General features: G+C 38.1%; 1 protein-coding gene and 1 long non-coding RNA gene across 2 annotated transcripts in view; one reads left to right on the top strand and one right to left on the bottom strand.

The window, feature by feature from the left end:
• The window catches only part of LOC109571540 (FRAS1-related extracellular matrix protein 3-like), a 53,906-nt gene extending 41,703 nt beyond the window's left edge, over positions 1-12,203 (top strand). The window contains 3 exon segments of the mRNA XM_070769057.1: positions 4,595-4,680; positions 6,151-6,205; positions 10,880-12,203. The gene's annotated coding sequence lies outside the window, so the exon portion shown is untranslated.
• Positions 1-25,906, bottom strand: part of LOC139176689 (uncharacterized) — a 48,450-nt gene that overhangs the window by 7,050 nt on the left and 15,494 nt on the right. Inside the window, exon 2 of the long non-coding RNA XR_011561092.1 lies at positions 14,922-15,049. This is a non-coding gene — a long non-coding RNA (uncharacterized lncRNA). The remainder of the gene's footprint in view (positions 1-14,921; positions 15,050-25,906) is intronic.

Below are 25,906 nucleotides of genomic sequence, written 5' to 3'. Positions count from 1 at the left end.
CAACCAGTCCATTCTAAAGGAGATAAGTCCTAGGTGTTCTTTGGAAGGAATGATGCTAAAGCTTAAACTCCAATACTTTGGCCACCTCATGTGAAGAGTTGACTCATTGGAAAAGACTCTGATGCTGGGAGGGATTGGAGGCAGGAGGAGAAGGGGATGACAGAGGATGAGATGGCTGGATGGCATCACCAACTCGATGCCTGTGAGTCTGAGTGAAGTCCAGGAGATGGTGATGGACAGGGAGGCCTGGCGTGCTGCGATTCATGGGGTTGCAAAGAGTCGGACATGACTGAGCGACTGAACTAAACTGAATTGATACCTAATTTGTGTAATAATTTTTTATATACATGGATGGCATCACTGACTCGATGGACATGAGTCTGAGTGAACTCCGGGAGTTGGTGATGGACAGGGAGGCCTGGCGTGCTGCGATTCATGGGGTCGCAAAGAGTCGGACACGACTGAGTGACTGATCTGATCTGATCTGAATGAGTCAGGTGGAGCTTCCCAGGTGGCTCAGTGGTCAAGAATTTACCTGCAACATAGGAGATGCAAATTCAGACGCTGTGTTGAGAAGATTCCCTGGAGAAGGAAATGGCATCTCACTCCAGTATTCTTGCCTGGAAAATCCCATGGACAGAAGAGCCTGGGGGCTACAGTCCACGAGTCACAAAGAATCGGACATGACCGAGCAACTAACTACACACTATACTAACTAATGTGTGTGTGTGAAGGCACACAAATTATATATTAAACTAACTTAGTCCTCTCAATGACATTTTGAAGTATTATCATTTTACAGATGGGGAAATCAAGGCTCGCCTTCTTCACCTGTAAGGCCCTGCCACATGAAAATTCTGGAGCTGCCACTGGGAGAGATGTGGGATGAATTTGTCTTGTGTGATGTGCTCTGTGGTCCACTCATTCCCTCAACCTTAATCCCTTTCTCAACTTCTCTTTCATACAGCTGTGCCTTCTTCGACCAGTGCCATTCCTAGTACAGCGCCACTCGCTCCTGAGCATATAATTGTTGAAACAGCAACAAGGGGTTTCTTGATGTTTTAAAACAGTTTTTCTCTGGAGTCACTGTTATGATGCAGCTCTACTTAATGGGACTGACTACTGCAGGGAAACTGACAAAGACCGAGAAATGAAAGCAAAATAGTCAAAGTCTCTCTCCTCTAGAGGAACTCTCGCTTCTGGAATGTTGGACAAGAATAATACTGTAGATTAAAGACATTAAAACATTCTAGAAAAACACATAAATGATGAATGTGAGCATGAAATAGTAGGCCAGGTATAAGGGATCCAGTAGTGCAGTGGTGAGAGGGGCTTACGGTCAAACCTGGCTGGAATCAGCCCTGAGCTTGGCCCTGTCCCAGGTGCTGACCTGAGTAGATTGAGCCCTGAGTTCTCCAACGGGTCTCCATCTCTTAATTTTAAAATGGGGCTCATTATACCTATCTCACAGTGTTTCTCTAAGAATTAAATAAGAAAATGTGTGTAAAATTGCTTGACTGAGAGCCCAAGACATCATATGTGCCCAGTAAAGTATAAGCCATCTGGGTCCTGAGATAAGGATGATCAGGTGGCATTCACTGTCTCTCTGATTATTCTTCTATGGAGAAGAAGATGACTTTGAAGAGCAGGTTGAAAGTAGAAAAGAAGAAGGTCTTTTGTAGGTGGGGTTTCAGCAGGGTCCTCTGGATTGAAAGTAAAGTCTCAAGGAAGACAGCATAGCTCTTGGATCATTAGCTAGTGGAAACACAGAAAAAGGGAAGCAATGGGTTTTCAGGAGGATGGAGACCAAGAGAAGAAAATTAGGCTAAGTGCTTAGAACCCATTACTGGACTTTTGGATCCAGTTAAATAATCTACTTTTCAAAGTGATTTCAGTGTGAAGCCCACATGATAGTGTCAAACCAGAAACATTCATGGGTCCACTGCAGACACACACAGCACACATGCCATGAATCCTGTAAATAGTGAGCGGCTAGAGAATGACCCACTATAATCAAGTCTTTGATGAGGTCATGGAATGTAGTGCAGTATGTTATTAGTAGTAAATTTAAGAAATGACATAAAATGGCATTGGGAGACAGCAGAAAAAGAAATATTATTGTGGACTGGTAAGGGGGTATTAACTCTAGCAAAGAATTCAGCTCAGTTCAGTTCAGTTGCTCAGTCATGTCCGACTCTTTGTGAAACCACACATCGCTACACGCAAGGCCTCCCTGTCCATCACTGTCTCCTGGAGTTTACTCACTCATGTCCATTGAGTCGGTGATGTCATCCAGCCATCTCATCCTCTGTCATCCCTTCTCCTCCAACCCTCAATCTTTCGCAGCATCAGGATCTTTCAAATGAGTCAGCTCTTCGCATCAGGTGGCCAAAATACTGGAGTTTCACCTTCAGCATCAGTCCTTCCAATGAATATTCAGGACTGATCTCCTTTAGAATGGACTGGTTGGATCTCCTTGCTGTCCAGGGGACTCTCAAGAGTCTTCTCCAACACCATCAATTCATCAGTTCAAAAGCATCAATTCTCTGGCACTCAGCTTTCTTTATAGTCCAACTTTCACATCCATACATAACTACTAAAAAACCATAACCTTGACTAGACGGATCTTTGTTGACAAAGTAATGTCTCTGCTTTTTAATATGCTGTCTAGGTTGATCATAACTTTTCTTCCAAAGAATAAATGTCTTTTAATTTCATAGCTGCAGTCACCATCTGTAGTGATTTTGGAGCCCCCAAAATAATGTCTGCCATTGTTTCCACTATTTCCCCATCTATTTGCCATGAAGTGATGGGAACAGATGCCATGATCTTCATTTTCTGAGTGTTGAGTTTTAAGCCAACTTTGTCACTCTCCTCTTTCACTTTAATCAAGAGGCTCTTGAGTTCTTCTCCACTTTCTGCCATAAGGATGGTGTCATATGCATATCTGCGGTTATTGATATCTATCCTGGCAATCTTGACTTAAGCTTGTGCTTCATCCAGTCCAGCGTTTCTCATGATGTACTCTGCATATAAGTTAAATAAGCAGGATGACGGAATACAGCCTTGACATACTCCTTTTCCGATTTGGAACCAGTCTGTTGTTCCATGTCCAGTTCTAACTGAATGGATGTTCAGTCATGTCCAGCTCTTTTTGAGGATTGGACTGATGTTCATGTGGGATTACAGCTCAATATATCTCTTTCTGATCACTATTTTTACATTTTTAAAAAATGCACTGCTTCTTGTGGAAGTCCATAGATGGTTCTTCAAATAGTTTCTCATATCCTTCCCTTTAGTGCATGAGGGAGTTTACTAATTCCTGATGAATGGAAACTTGTTGGGTAGCTGAAAGTAGATATTGAGATTATTAATGTTAAGACTGACACATCACCTCATATATTTTACTTACTCACTGTTGAAAGATAAACTATGTAGTTCTTTAAACACAGTTAAGGAATAACAAAAATCCACTAGACAGTCTAATTCCAAAGGGGTATTTTTTAAATATGACATATGTTTTCTGACCTTATTTTCAATATTGTCTTTTTAGGACAAATGATAGTAGTTCAACCTGATTTGACACAGCCAGGTTTGTTAATATTTGACAAAGAATGATGATCATTCCATTTAACATTTTGTTTTGAGAGTTTTAAATGCCTTGGAACAGAAGCATCAATTTTATTTTTTTAAGTTTATTTTCTTTCTGATTTTGCTTAAAAAAATTTAATCGAAGTATAGTTACTGTACATTATTATTTGTTCTAGGTGTAGAATATAATGATTCACACTTTTAGAAGTGACACTCCATGTATAGTTGTTATAAAATACGGCTGCATTCCCTGTGTGCTCTACAATATACGTGCTGTGCTTAGTTGTACAGTCGTGTCCAACTCTCTATGACACCATGGACTGTAGCCCACCAGGGTCCTCTGTCCGTGGGATTCTCCAGGCCAGAATACTGCAGTGGGTTGCCATTCCCTTCTACAGAGGGTCTTCCCAACTCAGAGATCAAACCCAGGTCTCCTGCACTATAGGCAGATTCTTTACTGTCTGAGGCAGCAGGGAAGCCCTGTACAATAATATATCCTTGCAGCTCATTTTACACATGACAGTTTGTACCTCTTATTCTCCTATCCCCATATTGCCTTTCCCTCTTCCCTCTCCCCACTGGTAACCACTAGCTAATTTCAAAAACAAGAGTGTTACTTATTTCAATGACACAAATTGTAAAAACAAATAAAATATGCTCTTTTCAGAACCAAAATAGGCATTTCCAATTTCCTTAAACATTTTAGAAACAGCAGTATATAATCTGATCATCATTTTTATTTTAAGTTATATATCTTCAGCTTTCTAGCCAACCGTGGGTACATCCAGAATAAATACAGATCCTTCCTGTCTTAGTCCAGATTTGTTTTAGACTCTGTGCTACCACTTTGGAGCTACCTTCCCAACACTGTTTGTGGACTATCACTTTCCCCTATAAAAAGACAAAGCGATATTACCCTGATTTTACCTGCTTTATTTTACATATGCTGTGTGGTCATTTACTTTACACTTTTATAATTTGCTCCTCTGTTTTTCTCCTATAGCAATGGTAATCGCTATTCTTGCGCTGATTGCTGGTATCATTGGAATTACCATCGGAAGTGTCAGCCTTTTTTTCATACTGCAAATGGTGAGGACTCAGTTTTAATTTTAAGTTCTGGTATAAATAGCTCCAGGAGGGTTTAACTCTACGGCTTCAACTAAACTCAAAAGGAAAACAAACCGCATGAAACTCCATCTTTTTCAACTGGACACAGAGAAGTCACTGAGTTACTCTAGCAGAATTTTTTATTTGGCATTTGCCTATGAAGAATCCCCAAATACCAATCTACCTGTTTTCCAACGAAACATCCTCCAAGGCTTCTAACTTGGTTTAATATATTTTGATGGATGTGTATGAAATAGTCAAATGTCTAATTATAGTATCTAGTTTAATTTGCATATGAAAAATCTTTAAAATAACACGATATATTTACTAATGCTGAAAATATTTGCTTTTTTATTCTATTTCCTGGGACAGATTTTTCAAATTCCACCTATGAATTTTCAGCCATGAATAATGTTTTTCATCACTAAAGATACTTTTGAGTCTGTATGACAGCATTCTAAAGCACATCACCTTTGCTATAACCTCCTGTTTAAGGTAGTTCAGACACAACATTTGTGTGTGTGATTATAATGCTAGTAATTTGGAATTATAATCCTAGGTCATTAAGTACCTAGTCACAAAAGAGTGGTGCAATTGAGTTCTCATTCACCCTCTATTTTTGTCTTTCTTTGTGATCTCCATACCACAGCCATTCTATATACGTATATATTCTTTATAAAATGCTTGTTTTCGAGAGCTCACAAAACTGCAATGTTAGGGCTATAACAACAAGATTGATAGTAAATCTACATAGAGTTCCCTTGCCCTTTTCTTTTTTAACTATTTTTGTTAGGTGACTTTGATAATCATTCAAATCTATGATTGATTAGCTTTACTCCATGTAAATTTATCTTCTCTAAATAATAATTTCTTATTAAAAGTAAAGTAATTGAGAGTGTCTGCTCTAATATGAGAGATTTTGTAAGGACTTGAGTGGAAGATGACTCCTCTGTTTGCAGTTTAAATGTTGGGGACAAAGTCATCCCCTTGTTTTTGGGCACAGATGAGAAATTTAGTTGTCTTCTCTCTTGGCTGATGACCTAAATCTGAAAAAGACAATGACATACTTGGTTGGCAAAATTCAGAGAACATCTTGCATACGAATATAGTAGAATTGGGTCATGGTTATTATGACTAAAAGAACTATCGCTTTTTAAAAAAAATTTCAATTCAGCTTTTCATTACAGCAGGGAACTATGACACAGTCAGTGTTTGGAGTAATAGTTCTCCTATGGAAATAACAAATACTATTTACAAATACAAGTTTAAACCAAAGTTTATAGGTATCTATAAAATAACTGCTTTCTCCACAAAAGAACTCTACAACGTGAATTTAATTGAAAGAAAACAAACTTTAGCCAAAAAAATGTGCTTTTAATCTGAGGTATTTTTCTTACTGTGTCTAAGTGTATAAAATTGTGGCACTAACATTCTTCTCCCTTTTATTCATAGAGAAATCAAGTATCACCACGTGTTTCTGAAACTCCTGGACAAACAGAACAAAAAGGTTGGTGCTAATATTTTTATTGCCTTTTGCCATTTTGGAAGGAAAATAAATTAATAACTTACTTTTATACTCTTCAATATAATAAAATTCTCTCTTAGGTGTAAAGTATCTTTTAAAAAAAAGTAAAAAAAAATGCTACACATAAAGCAAAAAACAAGTTCTTTTCTGTACTTTTTATTTTTCAAGCTACAAAGTTGAGTATAGGAGAACCTGTAGGCGGCTAGTTCAATAGCCCCAAATCTGGAGCCAGACCTTGGTTTGAATCCGTACTCCACCACTTAGCAGCTGTGTAACCCTAAGCCAGCTATTCTTATGGAGATAATAATAGTGAGTGGGCTGATAATTCAACATGGGCATAATGATGGTGTTCACCTCACAGAGTTTCATGAGGATCGAATGAACTACCATAAGTACTAGAGTGCCTAGAGCAGTTCTTGGACCGAGTAAGCACCCAACGCCTGCTACTACTGCTGCTAAGTCACTTCAGTCGTGTCCGACTCTGTGCGACCCCAGAGACGGCAGCCTACCAGGCTCCCCTGTCCCTGGGATTCTCCAGGCAAGAACACTGGAGTGGGTTGCCATTTCCTTCTCCAATGCATGAAAGGAAAAAGTGAAAGTGAAGTCGCTCAGTCGTGTCCAACTCCCAGCGACCCCATGGACTGCAGCCTACCAGGCTCCTCCGTCCATGGGATTCTCCAGGCAAGAGTACTGGAGTGGGGTGCCATTGACTTCTCCAATGCCTAGTAGCTGTTAAAAATTTTGCAGGTTCCACACCCAATGATCTCTGCCAGTCACTTGGCTCCTTTATCATTTCCACTCTCAGGTGGAAAGGGGATACATAAACATGGTGAAAACAGCAGGTGTATCTTATTCACCCAGAACACTATTGACTTAAGTAGTGTTTTCCAAAAAGAGACAACCTTAAAAAGTGTGAAATTTTTACATTTACAAACACCCAGGTATTAGTACTTTCCTGCAGGAAAAAAAAAATGTAAACTCTAACAAGACTGAAGTATCCATTATCAACATGAGAGCAAATTCATAAGAGCTGAGTAGTAGTTGCTGCCTCTGCTATGTGTTTTTAATACCTAACTAATTTTATTAATTATGACCTGTTATATAATATCACTAATTGAGTATATAGTTCTATTACTATTAAATTTTGCCTGAGGTGTGAACCCAAATGACATGTGTTTCGGGAGATAATAACCAAACACAAGTCGCTGTAGAATGGGCTTTAAATGCTCAAGCAAAAGGGAACTGATCCTGCTTTCTACAAAATTGAAGTTTTTCCCATAATTATCAAAAATCGTGACAGATCTTAGGGGCTGTAAATTCCCAGATTCAAATATTTAACCCTAGACCTAGCACTTATCTTTAAAGGACTTGCTAGGTTTTTTAGACTCTGGGGTCATAAAAAACAGAATTTTAAACTCTCCAACCCAGCCACGTAACCTATATGCAGAACTAGGTTCATCACACTACCTTGTAGGTTCTTAAAGCTTGAAGATGATTAGTATGTAATTGTTTAGTCATAGAAGGTTCATGCTTGGTAGGGTGAATGGCGTACATGTCATTCTCAGCTAGCAGGATTAATAAAACCCCAAAGTGCAGATACCTTAAACAACATACATTTTGAGTCCTGAACCAGATTCACTTGTTTTAACTAGGGTTACTTCATTATAGGATTTGAAGCTAGGACAAATATGTGTTATTTCTTTTACCTACATTCTGCACTGTTTCCAAAAAAAAAAAAAAAAAAATGCTTTGAAGCTGTTTTTAAAATGGAGCAATTACTAGGCAAGACCTAATGTTTGGTTACCTAAATTTCTATATGCTTTTAACTACTGATTTATTTTGGTGATGATTTTAGTGTTTAATGTTTTGTCCGATTTTTTTCCCATATAATCTTGAATCTTTCTGTGCGATAGCCCACAAAATTTGGGACAATTTAATCCATCAAAGTTCATTAAAATATCCTTGTAAGTTTAAGTGCAACAGATATTTTCCAAATGCTTACTGTGGTTTGGGCACCTACATGCTTATTAGATATACCAATAGGAGTCTCTGTCCTCTAGAAGTTGAGCATCTTTGGGGGAAACAGACTGTGGTCATTGTAGGGAACAGGTTTTAAGGTAGCAGAGGCATTAGTATCTAAAAAGATAGGGGCAGGCATTAATAGCAAAGGCTTCTGCAGATGAAATCAGCTGAGGTCAGTCTTAAGGATGGATAGATGTTTCTAGAGAAGAGTCCGTTCTAGGCAAAAGTCCAGCTTGAACAAAATAATAAAAGAAGACAGAATATGGTGTAGTCAAGGAACTGTGTGCATTTCCACATTCAGTTCAGTCAGTTCAGTTCAGTCGCTCAGTTGTGTCCGACTCTTTGTGACCCCATGGACTGCAGCACACCAAGCCTCCCTGTCCTTCACCAACTCCTGGAGTTTACCCAAACTCATGTCCCTTGAGTCGGTGATTCCATCCAGCCATCTCATCCTCTGTCGTCCCCTTCTCCTCCTGCCCTGAATCTTTCCCAGCATCAGGGTCTTTTCCAGTGAGTCAGCTCTTCTCATCAGGTAGCCAAAGTATTGAAGTTTCAGCTTCAGCATCAGTCCTTCCAATGAATATTCAGGACTGATCTGCTTTAGGATGGATTGGTTGGATCTCCTTGCAGTCCAAGGGACTCTTAAGAGTCTTCTCCGACACCATGGTCCAAAAGCATCAATTCTTCGGTACTCAGCTTTCTTTATAGTCCAACTCTCACATCCATACATGGCTACTGGAAAAACCATAGCCTTGACTAGACAGACCTTTGTTGGCAAAGTAATGTCTCTGCTTTTTAATATGCTAAGTTGGTCATAACTTTTCTTCCAAGGAGTAAGCGTCTTTTAATTTCATGGCTGCAGTCACCATCTGCAGTGATTTTGGATTTCCACATTAGCAAGATTAATGCCTCAGTTCTTCATTTATGTCTCAAATATACATAAAGGCAGTGGAAAGTGAGATGAATCAGATTTTAGGTTCAATTCATTTCTCCATATTTGTGCAAATGAAGTTATTAAATGTGTCCTAGTAAGTTAGTGAAATTGTTACCAGAGAGTAAATTCTTGGCAGAAAGAAATAGGAGATGAGACACGTAACTCAAGAAAATAGAGTTTATTAAGTGATAGGATGTTCTCGGGTGAGGATGAGTATATTCAGGTTGGGTAGCTGCCCTGAATTCCTTTAACAAACTGGTTATATGGGGTGTAAAAATGAGTGGGCAGAATGTTCATTTGGGAGGGGAGAGGTTTAGAGTGATACTTCCTGATTTTTAACCCAGCTCCACCTTTCTAAGAAAAGGAGGGATCTTTGTCCTTATTCAGTCTTGATCAGAAGTGTCACAGCATCAGTACATGATGGAAACTTCTTATCTGCACAGCTGATTGTATTGCAACAAGAACATAATGAGCAAAAGGTACATTTGGACACTGGAGATTCCACCTTTCGCTACCTTTCTTTGTCTGCCTCCAGGACACTTGTTACCCCCAAATGTATGGGTTCTTGTCAGTCCAAAGGTTTCCTGTTTTCTGTCTGCCCAAGGACCTGCTTTGTTTACAAGATGTGGGGTTTCCTGCCATTTGGTCTGTGCCTCCCTTTGTCTGCTCATTTCTAGCTATCTGCCTGTTCTAACAAAATGGGTTATCAAATCAGACCCCACTTCACAGGAAATTTAGGAAAACACACAAGATTTCAAGAAGTGGGTTAGCCCTATTTTTGTAGAATACTGCTCTAAAGTAACTCACAAGTCAAAGGCAATAAGAGATGGGAGTGATCATGCCATCTCAACAAGAACAAGAGATGTTGGGGTATAAAGAATGAATTGCTTTTACCTCCTTGAACTTGCACAGGATTAATGGTTGGTGGGAAATGAGAATAAGTCAATCTGAGTTAGCTGCCCACAGTGATGGCCACATGTGACTTCTACCAGTCCATTTGCTATGGCAGAATTTGGGGGTGCACCATTCCTGTAATTCCCCAATCAAAGGAGACTGTGGGAAATGCTCTGCTTCCATAACAGCAAAGTTTTAGCCCATCTGTTTCACACAGTTTCTGGAAGTAACATAAATCCAACCTACTAGCTAAGGAAAGGGGGATATCACACTTGGTGTGGGAGGCCGGCCCTTCTTTCACATGGTAGAATCAGAGAGGAATTTAGCAGTGAGTTTCTGTACAGCCTTGCCCGTGCTTATGTCTAAGAAAAAACAGTTACTTCTGAAAGAGATTACAAACTAGGAACCTTGTCTTAAATTCAAACACGTATGTGTAATTCCACCCACTTACCATTTACTGCTTTCACGATACATACATGATACTGTATGTATCATTTACATACACTCTATTCCACCCCTTCACAAGTTCTCTATTAGTTTCTCGTCTCTGCAGAAGTTAGGACAAGAGCAGTTATGTTTGTTCCTTAAGTTCTAAGGCTTTTAGAATAGATTTTCTAAGAAATTCTGTTTCACTACACAGAACTCTAATAGAGCTAATCTGAAAAGAAATTCCTTTCATTTCCTAACAGTTGTATTCAAGGACAACTCTGTAAGAATATAGAATCCTGAAATTTATTTTATGAATTGATTTCCCACTGTATTTAAATATAATTGTGTTTAATACCACCGTTTTGTTTTTTCTCTAGAAGATCTGCCACAGTAATCAATGAGAGTCGGTTCACCAAATCAAGTTTTGGAAGAACTCAAAGACAAGACTTCAATCATGTAAAAAATAAACATGTACATTTTGGTCAAGTGAAAAATGAGCATGTCAAAAAAACCAATATGTTGTATACCTTCCCAAGTTGTACAATTTCAGGATAAAAATTTCATCATAATGAGTCCAGTGACAAATGTTTTCTTTCATGCTTGGTTTTGTATGTTAACATAATTTTTATAATTAAATGACTTAGAATTCTTATTCAAAACTTTAGTTGGCTTCATGCACAGTTCTTTAAGACTGACATTCTATTCTTTGGCATTTTAATGATTATGCTTTCAAATGAACAGGTTTGTAACATCTAGATAAAATCTAAGTTTTCTTCTCATTCTAAACCTCTGAGTCTATTTTCATTATTTTGAATAAATTAAAAGGAGAGCAAAATGCTATTATTTCCTTCATTGCTGAACAGGCAAGGTATGTGTTACATTAAAGATGATGTTTTAATCACACTAATAAATCTTGTGCTTGGAAATGCCTTTCATACATACCTACATACATACATACACATAGGTACATATACATAGATAAAGACGTGGAATAGATTTAAATATATAAAATGACATACACATTCATCCTTTGATGCATAAATCAACACAAAAGTTTTTTCCTATTAAAAGAAGTGGGATAGTACACATGTATAAAGCACTCATTTACGATAACTTGTCTGAAAGTCTAAAGTGTTAAGTCATTCGGGGCACAGACATGAACTGAGTTCCACTGGAATATTTAATTATGTCAGTGGGCAGAGTATCCTGAGGAAAAGACTTAATGACTTTGCTTACAAAAAGAAACTTCTGAATAACTCTGTAAATGCAATAAGATATGCAAATTTGACATGTATTTGAATATATAAAAAGATTACCCTGTATTCTCAATTAAATGCTTTAATCTGTCCAGTCCTACTTTCTATTTTTAATAAAGTTTTGGAAATTGGTTTAAATAACTTAAAAGAAATTTCTGAATCCTGGAGACTAAGGTTTTGTGACTGTACACTTATCATTCATTTGTAGTAAAACTTGAAAAGCAATGTAAAAACATTGTGTATTCTTGTGATATTCCATTTAAACATTCATATGGCTTTTCATTATTGCATGATAATTAAGGAAATAGTATTATGTACATATTTGAGCTTGGCAACTTAGATTTACTTTCTTATATGTTAAAAAATCTAATTCTTAACCTACTTGCATGTTCAGAGAGTGTTGGTTGTACTAAATCAATTATAGAAAAATAAAGAATAAGAACAATGTATTTCTGTTGGTATATATATTATGAAAGTAGTTATAACAATATTATCGTGTTAAATTAATCAAGTGAATGGCCCAAGCATCGATACAACTTTCAGTTCAGTTCAGTTCAGTTCAGTCGCTCAGTCGTGTTTAACTCTTTGCGACCCCATGAATAGCAGCACGCCAGGCCTCCCTGTCCATCACCAACTACCAGAGTTCTATTCTTTTCAATAAAAACAAAATGTTAACCAAGAGAGAACACACAACTAAACTTGTCTCTAAAGCAATTTACAAGTCAGAGACAATAAGACATCAGATGGCCCTGCCATCTATACCAGAGCAAGAGTCCAGAGAAAAAATAGGAATTACTTTAACCTTGAACTTTTCCTCAATTTCTCTGTACTTCTATTGATGAATTTTTCATACTTAAATTTAATGTTTGTGGGAAGAAATGACCTTGACTCTTCATATTTTTATAATTAAGTCATCATAAGATTATAGTAAAGAAATCTTACCTACAAAGCTAACATGACCCTATAAATGGCAAACTTGAAATTTCTTAAATTTTGGGACTAGAGCCATGGGGTGTGAGTGAAGCTGATTAGAAAATGTTATCCTTCAGGCCTAGGTGCTTGCTTGTATAGATGTGAGCAAAGGGTCTACAATGGACAGAAAATGAATGGAGAACGGGCGAGATGCTGGAAGGCAGAGCATGGAGAGGCAGGGAATGATATGGCAAAAGGGGTATTGTAGTGTACCCGTAATAGTAACTGAGGAAGAGTCTTCTGATTTATTCTAAGCATTTGTCTTGTCAAATGCTGCAAATTTCACACAAGCAAATCCTAAGAGCACTTAGGCAAAAATTAGTACAAAATTCTACCCAGTATTAAGTATAGACTTCTTGTTATGTTCAGTTCAGTTCAGTCGCTCAGTTGTGTTTAACTCTTTGCGACCCCATGAATCACAGCACGCCAGGCCTCCCTGTCCATCACCAACTCCCAGAGTTCACTCAGACTCACGTCCATCAAGTCAGTGATGCCATCCAACCATCTCATCCTCTGTCGTCCCCTTCTCCTCCTTCCAAAGTACTGGAGTTTCAGCTTTAGCATCATTCCTTCCAAAGAAATCCCAGGGCTGATCTCCTTCAGAATGGACTGGTTGGATCTCCTTGCAGTCCAAGGGACTCTCAAGAGTCTTCTCCAACACCACAGTTCAAAAGCATCAGTTCTTCGGTGCTCAGCCTTCTTCACAGTCCAACTCTCACATCCATACATGACCACAGGAAAAACCATGGCCTTGACTAGACGGGCCTTTGTTGGCAAAGTAACGTCTCTGGTTTTGAATATGCTATCTAGGTTGGACATAACTTTCTTTCCAAGGAGTAAGAATCTTTTAATTTCATGGCTGCAGTCACCAACTGCAGTGATTTTGGAACTCAGAAAAATAAAGTCTGACACTGTTTCCACTGTTTCCCCATCTATTTCCCATGAAGTGATGGGACTGGATGCCATGATCTTCATTTTCTGAATGTTGAGCTTTAAGCCAACTTTTTCACTCTCCACTTTCACTTCCCAAGTGCTAATGTGTTTGTGCACTTAGCTCTATTTAGCTTGAATGTCCACTGGAAACAGGACTTTACACCACTAGCTTTAAAAAAGGCATCTAAATTCTCATGTGTTGCTTGTCTTATGATTTGAATTCCATCCCCTCATTAATGGACTTCCTTCAGGGCTCAGCAAGTAAAGAGTCTGCCTGCAATGCAGGAAACCTGGGTTCAATTCCTGAGTTGGGAAAATTCCCTGGAGAAGGAAATGGCAACCCGTTCCAGTATTCTTGCCTGGGAAATCCCATGGACAGAGGAGCCTGGCAGGCTACAGTTCATGGGGTCGCAAAGAGTCGGACACGACAGAGCAACTTCACTTCTCTCCCTCCTTAACTGGGTGTCATTGAAAGATGGGACTTCCACTCATTTCGTAATTCCTCCATGGCTTCCCAAAACTTGTTTCTTATTTCATGACACTTTTCTTAATATTTAAAATGACATTATGCATAGTAATATCATAAAGATTTCACACAGCATGATGTGGAAAGAGAATCAATCTTGATGCCAGAGTTTAAAGCTTTGCTTATTTATTCACATATTTTCTGTTTCCTGGTCTGCAATGTGAGGATGAGAATAGTTACCTTGCAAAATGTCTTGAGATTTATTCAAAATGAAGTCTATAGGGTGGCCAGCACCAACGGGGTGCTTGTGTCCTCTGAACATTATAGAAGTCTGATTCTCACTTGAGAAATCTAAACAGCAGATGCTCTAGTGCTGCCTGATGGTGCAGCGTGGAATGGTAGTGATGCGGGTGTGACAGCATTTCTGAAGCTGGTGGGGGAGGTGCAATGAGAAAAAGGCTTTCCTGTGGGCTTTATATAGGATAGATTTGGGGAGGCGTGGTGTTGGGTATAGCAGAGATGGCTTCCTAGAGGAAGGAACAGGTTTTAATAGAAAATAGAAGTGCATCCAGACAACTAAGGACTGAACAAGATGGAAGCCACCAATTGAGGTAGAGATGGATCTAGAAATCCCAAGAGAATGGGAAGTGAGAGGTCCCCAGTGATGGGAAAGTTGCATAACCTGCAAAAGCACCTGCAAGAGAAAGATTCCAATGAAAAATCTCTGCTGAGAGTAGAACGCTGGGCCACTGTGAAGATATTGGTGTCGTCAAAACTTTCCCATTCTCTTACCTGTTTTTCCCTTACTCTGCTCCAATGCAAGGGGGAGGGATCAGAAGTTTCACATATCAAGATGCAGGAAGAGGAGTGAAAGCTCCAGGTAGGATGGGAGGAGGAAGATGACCATCTCTTTCCTAATCCTAGGGAGGTGGAAGGAGTACAAACATCAACTCAAAATCAGAATGGAAAGTTTGGTTACTGCATTGGTAATCAAAATCAACTAAAATTCAAAACTTTTTAGTTTTTGTACAGTCCATTTACAGTTATTATAAAATATTGGCTATATTCCGCATGTTGTACAATATGTCCCTGTAGCTTAGCTTCGCAGAAGGCAATGGCACCCCACTCCAGTACTCTTGCCTGGAAAATCCCATGGATGGAGGAGCCTGGTAGGCGGCAGTCCATGGGGTTGCAGAGAGTCGGACACGACTGAGCGACTTCACTTTCACTTTTCACTTTCATGCATTGGAGAAGGAAATGGCAACCCACTCCAGTGTTCTTGCCTGGAGAATCCCAGGGCTGGGGGAGCCTGGTGGGCTGCTGTCTATGGGGTCACACAGAGGCGGACACGACTGAAGTGACTTAGCAGCTTAGCTTACACCCAATAGTATCTCCCACTCCCTCACCACTATATTGCCCTTTCCCCCAGTGATACCATTAGTTTGTTAGTGTGTTCTCTATATCTGTGAATCTGCTTCTTTTTTGCTGTATTCACTAGTTTGCTGTATTTTTTGCATCCCATATATAACTGATTTCATACAATATTTGTCTTTCTCTGTCTGACTTATTTCACTTAGCACAGTGCCCTCCAAGTCTATTCATGTTGCTGCAAATGGCAAAATTGCATTATTTTTTATGGCTGAATAGTGTTCATTGTGTGTGTGTATGTATATACATGTATATGTGTGTGCATATACGAACATATGCATGTATGTTCTGAACATATTGAAACACACGTGTTATTTACACATGCATGTGCTATATGTTGTATAACATATTTTATATGTCAATAACATATATATGTTATTAACACATACATATGTGTTATGTATATATGTTAATATATACATATATTGTATACTATATGTTAATAACACGTGTATGCTGCTAACATATGATGCATGCTACACATATCATGTATGTTATAGTGCATACATGTTATATGTGTGTACATACATATGTGTTGTATTGCTCTGTGTTGGTATAGAATATTTATGTATGATTTATATAGGTTAACAACATATACATGAACACCTATATAACTGAACATATGTATATACATATATATATATCACATCTTCCTTATCCATTGATGAACACTTAGGTTACTTCTGTATCTTGGTGATTATAAATCATGTTGCTATGAACACTGAGCTCAAAGTATCTTTTCAAATTGGCTTTTTTGTTTTTTTTAGATCTATATCTGGAATTGCTGAGCAATATAGTATAGATGTTGTAATAACTAACTGGAGCATGATTGGTATTAATTAACAGTGATCAGGATAGTCCTGGAGTCCACCCAGGTTTTAACAGAGGAACAATGGAAGACCAGTTCCATAGATTAAATTTTAAATGACACAGGAGATATAACTAAAGTTATTTTTAATTTTATTTTGTGGATCTTATTCATTCAATATAATCATTATGTGTGTGTGTTAGTCTCTCAGTCATGTCCAACTCTTTGCAACCCCATAGACTATACCCCTCAGGCTCCTCTGTCCACGAATTCTCCAGGCAAGAATACTGGATGGGGTTGCCATTCCCTTCTCCAGGGGATCTTCCTGAACCAGGTATTGAACTCAGGTCTCCTACACTGCAGACAGATTCTTTACCATCTGTACCATCAGGGAAGCCCCAACCATTATACTGATAGAATTATTAATGGAGCAAAATGATTTTTTGGTGAAAAATAGATAAGGCATAATGAAAAGAACACTTACACATGGTCAGATTTACTCTCTAAATTGACTCAGAAACAGTAGAAAAATGTATCCCCAAATTTAAAAATTTGTTCATATATTTTGGCTCGTATTTTCATTTTGAAGAATGTGCACTAATAAAAACACAAAAGAGCAATTTAGAATTCATTATTTTGTAATTTATTTTGTGCATTCATGGCAGAAGCTAACAATGAAATAGTTCAAATGTCCAACAACTTGGTACTGTCTATATGTCAGTCATAGTTTTCTTGTTAGTACATTAACAAAATAGACTGCTCCACAGCCATGAAAAGTAACAAGTATGTTTACTCCGTTTCCATGCAAAAATGTGCACACAAATTACTTTCAAGCAGAAAGGTAGAAAACATAGCATGTTTACTCTGAACTAAGCAGAAGTACAGGTGCATAAATAAACAAGTTCAGAACAAAACGGGTACCGATATTCAATAGTTTCTTTCTTCCTGTTGTTGCTGAAGAATTATGGCTGCTGGTTTAAAAGTGGAATGCTACCAAAGTTTGTATGTTCCTGCTAAATATCTCTAAGTTAGAGCTAGAGCTCTATTTCAAAACTGAACATCAGAGACATTTTGGGATACCATTATCTGTATCTCATGAAACATTTTTTGGGGTGTGATTGAAATGCATGGTAACACGGCAAAAATAGTCCATGAAAAATAAATGCTTTGAAAAAGGGCGAAATAGAAAGATTTCTGTTTCCTAATTCATCAATAAGATAATCTAGTCTATACACCTTAGGAAGAATATGATCCTACATGTTTAATGTGTTGTAGTCTTTAAAACTGGGCTTTCCAGATGACTCAGTGGAAAAGAATCCACCTGCCAATGTAGGATACTTGGGTTCAATCCCTAAGTCAGGAAGATCCACTGGAATAGGAAAAGGCAACCCGCTCCAGCATTCTTGCCTGGGAAATCCATGGACTTAGGAGCCCGGCAGGCTACAGCCCATGGGGTCACAAGAGTTGGACACAACTGAGCAGGAATGTAGTCTTAAAAATTATTTTTTCATATTAAGACATATATCTATTTGCTGTAATGTTAGCAGAAAGTATGTATATGATCTTCCATCAACTCACCAAATTTTACATCATTCAAATCCAGTTTAAAAGAGTTGAATGAAATAATGCCATCTGTAGAACATAGATGGACCTAGAGATTATCATACTAAGTGAAATAAGTCAGAAAGAGAAAAACAAATCCTGTAAGATATCACTTATATGTGAACTCTAAGATATGAGGCAAATGATTCTATGTACAAAACAGAAATGACTCAAGGACATAGAGAAAAAATTTGTGGTTTCCAAGGGGAAAGGGGTTGGAAGAAAAATGGACTGGGAGGTTGAGTTAGCAGATATAAGCTATTATATATGGAATATATAAACAACAAGGTCTTTCTGTATAGATGAGAGAACTGTATTCAGTATCCTGTGATAAATCATAATGAAAAAAAGATATTTTACAAAGTATATATATGCTATTTTAAATATTCTGAATATATATATATATATATGAATCAATTTACTATACAGCAAAAATTTTCATTAAAAAATGTTGGGAAATGTCTCTAAAAAAATGTTCATGTATAGATGTAGAGAATAGTGAACTCTCGTGCACTGTAGGTGGGAATGTAAATTGGTGCAGCCACTTAAAAATAGTATGGAGGTTTCTCAAAAAACTAAAAATAGAACTACCATATGACCCAGAAACTCCACTCCTGGGTGTGTATCTGAAATAAAAAAAATATTAATACAAAAAGACACATGCACTGCAAAGTTCATAGTAGCATTAGTTACAATTGCCAAGGTACAAAAGCAACCTAAGGGTCCACCAACAGGTGAATGGATAGAGAACATGTGGTGTATATACATATGATGGAATACTACTCAGCCATAAAAGAGAATGAAATTTTTGCCACTTGCAGCAATATGTTTGGATCCAGAGATTATCATAATAAGGTGAAATAAGCAAAACAGAGAAAGATGAATACTGCTTGATATCACTTACAAGTGAAATCTAAAAAATACAACAAACTAAATAAAACAAAGAAGAAACAGACACAGGTATAGAGAACAAACCAGTGGTTAACAGTGAGGGAGCAATATAAGGGTAGGTGGGAAAAGGGGTTAGTTATGGGTTTATATGAAATTACGTGTGTGAAAGTTTTGAAAATTGTAAAGCACTATAGAATTTTTTAAATCTTTCATTTATTAAAAATTATATACTTGAAAAAAATGATGATTTGCTATTTTCATCCAGTTTTTAAAATATGAAACCCTTTGCAGTAGGATAGGTGAGATGGAATGAAGTTCTCATCAAAGACAAGAGCAGAGAACATGCATAAAGGGAATGAAGGCTTCAGACTGAATTCTCACTGGGCGGCTGTCTCAGAGCAAATGGAATCACATGGGTGGGATGCAACAGGAATGATACAGAAAAATTAAGATTCATTCAAGTACCGCAGGAGCCTGACTGCTGAAACTGCACTGGTCAAGTATTTCATACTGTGAGTTCCTTGAGGGCAGGGGCTAAGTTTTATTCAAATCTTTGTCTCTAAGCCAGGGTTTCTGACTTTCTTCCATAGGTATGGATTGATCTCAAATATAATTCATGTGGCTGAAGTCTAGAGTCTTACAGCCATAAACAGTAGAACAAGGAGAGGGATGCGAGCACCCAGAGAAGGCGCTCTGGGGAGGACGGCAGATCCTGCTGAGAACGCTGAGTCAGAAGCCTTCTAGGGACTCCATGAGGCCCACGTGTCCACGAAGGAAAGTTAGAACCGCAGGATCTAGAGTCACCCTGTGTGGCACACCCTTCCCCACACACACCAGGCACATCATGACTGCCCTACTAGGGGCTGAGGGGTGTCTGAGACAGCTCTTCTCCTGTCCTGAAAGGCAGGAGGCCCTAGCCACAAGCCACATGCTCCCCTTGATAGACACCAAGAGGACCGTCACATATCTGTGCTGCACGAGACCAGCATTTGAATAAATGTATACTATGACCACCTGAAGCATCACTTTGAATGTATAAAATCTAGAGTAATTTAGAAACCTCAGGACACTACCTAACAGTCACATTATGCTGTAATTTGTTAAATTTAGTAATAAAGAATGATGTTTGTGGTATGTTTAAAGTGTGTGTTAGTTACTCAGTCATCTGACTCTTGGTGACCCCAGGGACTCTAGTCCACCAGGCTCTTCTGTCCATGGCAGAATTCTCCAGGCAAGAATACTGGAGTGGGTTGCCATTTCCTTCTCTGGGAGATCTTCCTGACCCAGGGATCAAACCTTCATCTCCTGCATTGCAGGCAGATTCTTTACCATCTGAGCAACCAGGGAAGCCCTATGTTTATAGATGGATCCTAAAGAACTCGTGTATGTGTGTGTGTGTGTGTGTGTTCATCTAGGTGATGGTATCACAACTATTTTTAGTTTCCTTCTTTGCATATTTTTCTAGCTTCCAAATTTTCTATTAGTAAGCCTGTATTACATTTTTCAAGAAGTACAATAAAAGTCATTAACTTTTTTCAAAGTTAAAAAGTAAAATCATGACAAGATAGTTGCTAAGCACATATCCCTAATGGACAGACTGCATTAACCTGCATGGGATTTTATTTATAATTGGTAAAAATGATCATCCAAATTTATGTTCTTTGATTCTGTTGCATGTCTGAAATGTTTCAGAGACTGGTTAGTTGTGTCTTACTGAGAATTCAAAATGGCAGTTCATATTAAACACCAGAGTTTTATTTCCACAGTGGGGATCCAAAAAGTTGTTCAGTAAATATGGGTTTGGGAATAGAACTGGAGATGATGAACATCTGTTGAGTGGTTCTTATTTTTTTTTAACTTATCTGACCCCCTTAGAGTCATTCTTAGAATTAATCTCATGCTCAGATCAATCATTTTGCAATAAACAATATACAATTTCTCAGACTTCCCTTTTCCCAAATGCTATGACTAGAGTTCAAGCTGAGTTCACATTATCAGTTGATGAACATCACTCAATGGAGCTTATTAACTAGGGTTGTTGCCTCAGTTTGGGTCTCTTCCAATTGACTTTGCCAAATTTGATCGGGGCATCATATATCAGGAGAATATGTTATTCCAATCTCTACTTAAGTTACTCATAGAATGTCCTTGACCCATCTCATGGCTCCTCTCTCTCATGGTGGTATTATTTGTAATAAGATGTCCTCTGAGGAAACCTAATAAAGTAATTTTTAGACCTTTTTTTTTTTCCAACTGAAGTTGAGTAATATTTCAAATATTTCCAACCATATGAGAATTATTTCCATTCTCAGCTGAAGGGTATTATCTTTAAATCGAATGCAATCAGTTTGATGTAAGTCTTACTTAACCTAAATCAATGAGATCCTTTCTAGGCCCATTCAAACATAAAAGTGCTGGATATTTTAATTTCCTCAGGTCAAAGTACTCCCTTCCTTAGGTATTTTGAAATTAAGAAAAGGAGGGCATTGAAAAATGACCAACATCATTTATTCTTACTGAAACATATAGGTGAGGTTATCTGTATGAGTGCCACATTTTGTCTTTCAGTTTCTACTCATATTTCCTACATTTTATCCATCACAATGCAATGAGAATAATTTTTCTAGAACATAAATTATGTCATGTACTTCCCATACTTAAAATCTCCAATGGGCTCCCATTACTCCAGAGTAAACCCCACTCTTCAAAGGTTTGCCCAACCTTTTCCGCCAGCCCCATCCCTCTCTAGTTCTCTCGTTGCTCACTAGTCTCCAGTCAAACCCTTTCCCTGAAACTCCAATACACTTGCTCCTTTATCAAGAATTTTATTCTTTTTTTTTTCTTCTCTTTTTTGTCTCATACCTTTGCTAGGCTGCCTCCTTCAGATCATTCTTGTCTCACACATTCAATCAAGAGTCTGTTGAGTCTGCTTGTCTGTTTGTCTGCTTTATTTACTACTGTATGTCCAAAGCTGGGACTAGAGAGTGGAATACCGAAAAACTCAAGAAAATGTTGATGAATGAATTAAGTCTCCCCAGCCAAGCGGAGACAAAGCAGCTTCTTTTCTATTCAATTCTTCCCCTCCCTATTCAATTCTACCTCTTTTTTTCCCCTTTATTTTCTTCATAACACTCAGTCCCTATGATTATCCTCGTACAGTTTTTTTGCAAACTGGTTATTGAGGAGTCTCCTTCTGGTAAGGTAAAAAACATTCAATCTTTTATTTATTTACCCAATAGGGAATATATTTTTCTTATTCCTTAGAGACCTCTTGGAGAGATAATAAATTCTCTGGTCCCTTTTATTGTTAAAATAATTTCAATTTCAAAATGATAATCTTGTTGTTCAGTCACTAAGTCATGTCCAACTCTTTGCGACCCCATGGACTATAGCACATCAGGCTACCCCTGTCCTTCACCATCTCCTGGAATTCACCCAAACTCATGTCCATCGAGTCAGTGATGTCATCCAACCATCTCATTGTCTGTCTTCCCTTTCTCCTCTTGCCTTCAATCTTGCCCAGCATCAAGGTCCTTTCCAATGAGTAGGCTCTTTGCATCAGGTGGTCAAAGTATTAGAGCTTAAGTTTCAGCATCAGTCTTTTCAATGAATATTCAAGACTGATTTCCCTTAGGATTGACTGGTTTGATCAGAAGAGAGTGTTTGCTATGACAAGTGTGTTCTCTTGGCAAAACTCTGTTAGCCTTTTTGTACTCCAAGGCCGAACTTGCCTGTTACTCCAGGTATCTCTTGACTTCCTAGTTTTTCATTCCATTCCCTTATGATGAAAAGGACATCTTTCTGGTGTTAGCTCTAGAAGCTCTGCTCTTCCCTAGTAGTATATTGGACACCTACTGACCTGGGGGGGTTCATCCTCCAATGTCATATCTTTTAACCTTCTCATACTGTTCATAGGGTTCTCAAGGCAATAATATTGAAATGATTTGCCATTCCCTTCTCCAGAGGACCACATTTTGTCAGAACTGTCCACCATGACCCATCCATCCTGGGTGGCCCTACACAGCATGGGTCATATCTTCACTGAGTTACACAAGGCTGTGATCCATGTGATTATTTTGTAAACAAAAACATTTTCTTGATTAAATGTAAATATATATTTATTACAACTTTGGGAAAAGTCACATACTATTTAAAAGAAAAATCTTTCAAAGATAACACAGAGGGGTTGAATGTAAAGAGGTAGAAAAAGATGTACACAGAAATTACCAAGTTAAATAAAAGGCTGATGACCAGCTGGGATACTGGAAAAGTTCTCTGTCTTCATCCAAGTGGCGGGTACAAGAAAAATTTCATCAAGCTCAACCCTGAAGATTAGCACCCTCCATGTTCTTTGCTGTATGTATATTAAATCTCAATAAAAAGGTAAAGAGTCTATAAGAAGTATATAAAGCTGATACACCCATATCAATATCAGACAAAATAGACTTACAAATAAGGCATTTTCAGAGATAAAGAGGACCACCACGTGATGTTAAAAATAAAAATTATCTAGGAAGTAAAAATAATCATTAAATAGCTTACCAAAAAATGAAGCAACAAACAGGAAAACAGTAAACATTTTAAACAATTCAGTACATCATTTGGAAAAAGCTAAAAGTTAACTAAATATGAACTTTAAAAGTTAGAAGAAAAAAAAAAAAAAACAGAATAACCAAAAGCAAGGATAAGAAAGGAGACAATAAAGAGAAGTTAATAAAACAGAAGGTGAACTGCCTGGATCAGACAGCAGGAGAGAAGATGGAGAAAAATGGTTTAGATTTATTCTGCGTGAAACAATATTACTAAATAAACAAGCAACAAACAAAATATATGAAAAAATGATTTTCAGACAGTGGACCCCAGGCAGCAGTAGGACAGCAACTCCCAAGAGAGGGGACGTGAGCTCTTACAGCCTGAAGCATTTCCCAACGCCCTGTGCGGTCTACAAAATAGGAAAGCAGAATTGAGACCAACAAAAAGCTAAGGCAGCTGGAGTTCACAGGGCAGAGGATTCTGGAGGAAAATTCTGCACAGAGGACTCTAGAAATGTTCAGAGAGTCTTCTGAAGTCCCCTGAATAGCACAAGCATTTGAGGACACTAGGCCTATGTTTCAAAACTGTTTTAATAACATAATGACCAGTTTAAATGTCCAGAACCTCCTCTGGGTCCTCATTTTCTCATTTAGAGTAAAAGGTGGGGGTGGAATGACTCTGTCAGCACTAAAATGCTGTGACCTTTCTGTGAGCTATGTCTTTAAATGGATCCCTTTTTGTTCTTTAGTGCGGGGAGGCATACACATCAATATTTTTTGCTTCTAATTCAGGTGAAAGAAATAGAAACTCAGCCTCTCCCAAGGTGTCTTTCATTATAACCCTGCAGCTCTTCCACCTTTCAAGGGTAATTCTGGATACCATCAAAGTGTTCCAGTCCTGAGACAAGAGTAAGCCTCAGAATATTAGAAAACATTTGTCCCTTATGGAAACAAGTGTTTAAAGTCAAGAGCAGAAAGCATAAATGAAAAAGCATAGTAAATATAGATACCTTTTTTTTTTAACTTTACAATATTGTATTGGTTTTGCCATATATCAAAATGAATCCACCACAGGTATACATGTGTTCCCCATCCTGAACCCTCCTCCCTCCTCCCTCGCATACCATCTTTCTGGGTCGTCCCAGTGCACCAGCCCTAAGCATCCTGTATCATGCATCGAACCTGGACTGGCGACTCGTTTCATGTATAATATCATACATGTTTCAATGCCATTCTCCCAAATCATCCCACCCTCTCCCTCTCCCACAGAGTCCAAAAGACCGTTCTATACATCAGTGTCTCTTTTGCTGTCTCGTATACACGGTTATTGATACCATCTTTCTAAATTCCATATATATGCGTTAGTATACTCTATTGGTGTTTTTCCTTCTGGCTTACTTCACTCTGTATAATAGGCTCCAGTTTCATCCACCTCATTAGAACTGATTCAAATGTATTCTTTTTAATGGCTGAGTAATACTCCATTGTGTATATGTACCAAAGCTTTCTTATCCATTCACCTGCTGATGGACATCTAGGTTGCTTCCATGTCCTGGCTATTATAAACAGTGCTGCGATGAACATTGGGGTACATGTGTCTCTTTCCCTTCTGGTTTCCTCAGTGTGTATGCCCAGCAGTGGAATTGCTGGATCATAAGGCAGTTCTATTTCCAGTTTTTTAAGGAATCTCCCCACTGTTCTCCATAGTGGCTGTACTAGTTTGCATTCCCACCAACAGTGTAAGAGGGTTCCCTTTGCTCCACATCCTCTCCAGCATTTATTGCTTGTAGACTTTTGGATCACAGCCATTCTGACTGGCATGAAATGGTACCTCATAGTGGTTTTGATTTGCATTTCTCTGATAATGAGTGATGTTGAGCATCTTTTCATGTGTTTGTTAGCCATCTGTATGTCTTCTTTGGAGAAATGACTATTTAGTTCTTTGGCCCATTTTTTGATTGGGTCATTTATTTTTCTGGAATTGAGCTGTAGGAGTTGCTTGTATATTTTTGGGATTAGTTGTTTGTCAGTTGCTTCATTTGCTATTATTTCCTCCCATTCTGAAGACTGTCTTTTCACCTTGCTTATAGTTTCCTTGTTGTGCAGAAGCTTTTAAGTTTAATTAGGTCCCATTTGTTTATTTTTGCTTTTATTTCCAATATTCTGGGAGGTGGGTCATAGAGGATCCTGCTGTGATGTATGTCAGAGAGTGTTTTGCCTATGTTCTCCTCTAGGAGTTTTATAGTTTTTGGTCTTACGTTTAGATCTTTAATCCATTTTGAGTTTATTTTTGTGTATGGTGTTAGAAAGTGTTCTAGTTTCATTCTTTTACAAGTGGTTGACCAGTTTTCCCAGCACCACTTGTTAAAGAGATTGTCTTTTCTTCATTGTATATTCTTGCCTCCTTTGTCAAAGATAAGGTGTCCATAGGTGCGTGGATTTATCTCTGGGCTTTCTATTTTGTTCCATTGATCAATATTTCTGTCTTTGTGCCAGTACCATACTGTCTTGATGAC

Source organism: Bos indicus, chromosome 17 (assembly GCF_029378745.1).
Source record: "Bos indicus isolate NIAB-ARS_2022 breed Sahiwal x Tharparkar chromosome 17, NIAB-ARS_B.indTharparkar_mat_pri_1.0, whole genome shotgun sequence".
NCBI lineage: Eukaryota > Metazoa > Chordata > Mammalia > Artiodactyla > Bovidae > Bos > Bos indicus.
This window is presented reverse-complemented; position numbering and strand designations above follow the sequence as displayed.